This window comes from Berghia stephanieae, chromosome 10, assembly GCF_034508935.2.
Source record: "Berghia stephanieae isolate SIO BIC M18660-M18661 chromosome 10, UCSD_Bste_1.3, whole genome shotgun sequence".
Taxonomy (NCBI): domain Eukaryota; kingdom Metazoa; phylum Mollusca; class Gastropoda; order Nudibranchia; family Aeolidiidae; genus Berghia; species Berghia stephanieae.
In genome coordinates, this window is record NC_088369.1 from 23,141,943 (window position 1) to 23,146,942 (window position 5,000).

The 5,000-nt window shown below is 39.6% G+C and overlaps 1 protein-coding gene across 2 annotated transcripts in view; it reads right to left on the bottom strand.

Annotated features, from left to right (window-relative positions):
- LOC144980834 (phosphatidylinositol 3,4,5-trisphosphate 5-phosphatase 1-like) overlaps positions 1-4,427 on the bottom strand; it is a 149,816-nt gene extending 145,389 nt beyond the window's left edge. Inside the window, exon 1 of one of the 2 annotated variants that reach the window (XM_078928682.1) lies at positions 4,232-4,427. The gene's annotated coding sequence lies outside the window, so the exon portion shown is untranslated. The remainder of the gene's footprint in view (positions 1-4,231) is intronic. The other variant, XM_078928681.1, reaches the window with a different exon arrangement.
- Positions 4,428-5,000: the final 573 nt, after the last annotated feature.

A 5,000-nucleotide genomic window follows, 5' to 3' on the forward strand; every position in this document is an offset into this window, starting at 1 on the left:
CCAAAGTGAGATTCGTGGATATATTATAATCGTTAACATTTGAACACGTGGAACAAAATGGAGGAAACGGGGTTGACGAAGTCCCATTCTCAAAAATAAAAACACACTTTAAACTTTTTGGCCAGAAAACCCGTCCTTCAAATATCGATCCATTTAAATGACTAACTACACACCTTGTCAAAAACTTTCAAAACGTTAGTTAGAGTTTTTGTTTGTTTTGTTTTGTTTTGGTTTGGTTTGGTTTGACAAGTCGAGGCCCATTTTAATCGATTGGGATTTGAAGGACAAATATCCCGGCTAAAACTTGTAAAATGTGCTTTGTTTTGTTTTTGTTTTTCTTCTATTTTCCGAGCACGGGAGTTTTTGTGACACTCCTCTTCAATTAAACCCAGCCAGATATAATGGTTATCATAGGATTACTACTATTGAACATGCTGTAGTTGTATGTGTGTGTGTGTGTGTGTGTGTATCCTTATCGGTATTTATACATCAGTTACATGATAGACATTTTATCTTACATACAACATAGGACTGTAATCTATGGAATCCATTGCGCAATCACAATTTTATACAGACGTTAGAGATTGATTGATTGATTGATTGAAAGGGAGGTAATCGGAGATTGGTTGATTGAAAGGGAGGTAATCGAACAATGCAGTTACTTGTATGAAATATTTTGAAATACTTGTTTAACAAGAGAGGAAAAAAAAGAAAGAAAAAGAGAAAGAAAGAGAGAGAGAGAGAGAGAGAGAGAGAGAGAGAGAGAGAGAGAGAGAGAGAGAGAGAGAGAGAGAGAGAGAGAGGGAGAGAGAGAGAGAGAGAGAGAGAGAGAGAGAGAGAGAGAGAGAGAGAGAGAGAGAACTGGATAACGTGGACATAATTGTTGCAAATATGCAGAGTTCAATCCATTCATAATTTGAGTACTGTTGGCCATATACAATCTCACTTTGCTGTTAGAAGCGTACATGAAGCAATAATGGAACGTAGTACTAGTACGTCCGTCTAAAAAGTATTGTCTACAGATTGTATTCTAGATAGAAAGATGGATAGATAGATAGATAAATAAATTTTTTTTAAAAATAGATAGCTAGATAGATAGCTAGAGATAGATAGACAGATCAAGAGATATAGATAGATAGATCGATAGACAGATAAAGATAAAGACATATGGATATATCTCAAGATTTTACATGATAAAACACACTTGTACTAATGGTTTCGTCTCACACTACAGCTTCTAATGGTTTCGTCTCACACTACAGCTTCTAACGGTTTCGTCTCACACTACAGCTTCTAACGGTTTCGTCTCACACTACAGATTCTAACCGGTTTCGTCTCACACTACAGCTTCTAACGGTTTCGCCTCACACTATAATATTATGACATTCCTGTCCAGTTGCGAACCTGCTCTCATAGCCTCGTCACAATACAATGCTCAACAAGATGCTCTGCAGTTTCATGTTCCCTGCCACAATGTGTACATGTGTGAGAGGTTGAAGGCCCCAATGATGTAGACAGGCTCTAGACTTTAGTCTTTAGTCTTTAGCAGCCACCAAAGTGCTTCCTCTTGCTGGTAAAGAAGCCTGGCAACTTCTCTCCCAGTTTCGAGAAGACCACGTTATCACCCCCACGAGAGATTTCCAATTTTTTAAAGCAGACTTTCCATCTCCAATGTGCAACCCCGTCTGGAGTCAGGGAACCTAAATACAAGGGCTCCTGAGACTCATTTCAGCTCATACTAGGGGCAGCATCGATTATGCATCTGAGAGGGCTTTCCCAAAGTTCCCCTCTCTATTCTCTTACTTCATTGCAACGTCATCGAGTATTGTTAGACATTGAGGGGAAAGATTGCTCCATTATCAGTCCCCATTCTTTAGCATTCCCAACACTATGTGCAAAGACTTGCAAACTTTTACATCTACCTTCCCAACGTTCTTGCTCCTACTCCACTCTGGAGTGCAATACGCCACAGTTGAATAGCTTAGTGCCAGGGCAGATGTCCTCAAGGGTGCCTGATTGGAAACTCAAGATGCTTCCACCAGCTTTCTCAAAACACTTGCATTTCTCTATCTTCTGGAAAATACCTTCAAGATTGACTGGATTGGCGAGACTGTGGCACAGCGTAACCTTCAGATACTTTGGGTACGGTTCATACGGTAGAAACAGATCCCTAACTAGGACGTTCAGTTTCCGGTTGTACCTGCCACTAACTAGGTTAAAAAGCTGCAGCTACAGTTTGTCTTCAGGTACCACTTTTCAAAGTAGAACTCAGTTTGGTAACGTCATTGCTGTGTGTGCTCTCGAGAAAGGTCCACCCCTTACTTTGAGTAATCAGTAATGACAGGCCAGTCATCTGCATATATCCCAGCCTAAGGGTGGAAGTGTTCTGCAGGTCGCTAATGTTGCCAGAACAGACCCCTGAGGGACTCCATTCCTGTTTTCTAACTTTGCTTGTGGTCTCTCCCAGAGGGCAACATGGAATTGTCTTCCCCTAGTTGTAGAAGAGAATGACTTAAAGGTCTTTTTGCACCTTATGATTTTTGCAAGTTTCAGCCTGAGCACAAGAATCTTTTTTTTTTTTTTAGATTCAATGCATTCTGATTGGTCAAAAGATATTTTAAAAGGTTTGTGTATATCTTCTACTCTTTGACCAATCGTAATCACCCGAATACATACAGAGGTTGTCATTGATGTGAAATCCAATGAAAAACAAGTAATCCCTCAGAGCCATTAGGCCCAAGGAGCTGGAGTTTATCCCAGTTTCTATAACGTGAAACAAACAATATCAATTGTTTACTACCCTTTGGATAGGATGCTAGTCTATCGCAAAGTACTTTCCACCAGATTTACCAAACCCAGCTACCCAATCACTGCTGGGTGAACAGAAATAAATCTCGACTTCACCCAGGATTGATCTCGGTCCCTTAGATTGCCAAGCGAGTGCTCTACCAACTGAGTTATAGTTTTCTGTGGAGATCAAGATAACTCAGTGGTAGAAAGACGACACCCTCTCCTCTGTCCACCCAGCATGGTAGTGATTCAGTAGCAGGGTCTCTAAGATTTTGTGGAAAGTACTCTGCAAGAGAATAGTACACCATACTGTCCGATTAACGCTTCAGAAACTGAGATGAAAGTCCAGCTCCAGGTTTGATGCCTCTAACGGACTTTTTCAGCTTTTTGTCTGGTGTTCTCAACATCCAATATTCTCAGCTAGTGTTCAATAGCTAAACATAATTTCTTCACAGCAACAAAAGCAAATAATAAAGGTAGAGGAAAGGTCATAATTTGATATAAATTTACTTTCAACAGAGCTGGCCCCACAACATATTAATGTCGTTTAAGAAGGAAAAATCACTAAGATAGAGAGGGGGATGGAGAAGTGAAAGATAGAGGGAGGGAGGGATAGAGAGAGAGAGAGAGAGAGAGAGAGAGAGAGAGAGAGAGAGAGAGCGAGAAAGAGAGAAGAGACAGAAGGAGGGAGGGAGTCCCCTCTTTAAACACCCCGGATCAACTAAAAAAAAACCAAAAGGATTCTATCATTTCCATTGTGAAAGGCTTCACATGAGGGAGGGGAAATCTCCTTTCAAAAACAATAATAAAAACAATCTAAATCAAAGTGAGTAAAATAGTGGGAAGTAAGATGCAAGTGAAACACTGTCAGAGATCACCAAAATAAGGTCCTGTGAGGCCTTCCGAAAGCTCCTACATCCCCAGTATTCTTTTTTTTTTTAATAATGTTCTTTTTTTAAAAAAAGTCTCCCCCCTCCCAAATCCCCATAACTAGAACATTATAAAAAATTTTTAAAAAGAATACTGGGGATGTAGGAGCTTTCGGAAGGCCTCCCAAGGTCCCTATCATTATCACTCAGCACTGTCACCAAGTCAAGTCACAGCAGTCACTCACCACAGTCAGTGGGAAGCGTCACCCGAGTCACCCGTCACCCCATCTCCTGTGTAGTGTAGAATGAAAACGACCCCAAGAAATGGCTTCTCCATATTGAGTAGAGTATTGACCAAATTAAACATGCCAAATTCGTATCAAACAAACAAAAATAACGGATTAAACAGGAGAATTATAGAAAAATGCAAAGTGAGAATGACGAGCGGTGGGAAACAAAGACGACAGCAGCAGACAACATCATCAGTCCAGCAGCGCAGGTTGTCACAGAACTGCCGTCACTTATTTTTTGGGACATTGAAAATTTTTCATTGCAATGTAGTCGGTACTCACCGTTTCTCCGTGATTTGTGAAAACAGAATATTGTCATACAATCCAATTAAAGAATATGAAAAGGAAACGAGAGATTCCAATCTGTGAATGTCAGCCAGTATAGCGAAGTGGTTTATTATCATCAGGAAGTAAATACTACAGGGTCTCTGAAACCAACCGACTCGCGACTGCCGTCGACTGCCACCACCAGCCAAGCGGCTTTCGTGCGCAGACGACTTCGGTTGCCAGCGTTGTAAAAACCATTCGCTTATTATTAATTCCTGTGAGCTGGTGAATTATATATTTTTTAATGTATAGATTTTAAAACTTTAACATTATTGACGTCCCAGGAAAAGAGCTTGTAAATTATTTTATCACACACACACACACACACTGTCTCAACGCGATAACAAAAATTCCTGAATTTAAAAATGGTTACCCTTATTCTGCAACCATTAGGAACAATCTTAGTCTTAGTAGATGTAGCCATAGAATTAAACGTAAATTCCTTGGTTTAAGCTCAAATATTAATAAGCAATTATTTGACTCCCCATTCCTTTTTCATTCAAATAATATTATGTAGTTACAATACAAATAGATATAATTATCGGAACTATAGTTTACAATTATTAGTCTGATATCTGAACGCATTATTTCACAAGAAATATTCCAAAGAAAAACGTAATAAAGAAATATAACAAGGGAAACGAAATTCTTGCGTGGTTTCCAGATCCATGAAAACCCTAGGATGAAATATTTTGAACGTTACAGAGAATTTATTATCGACTGA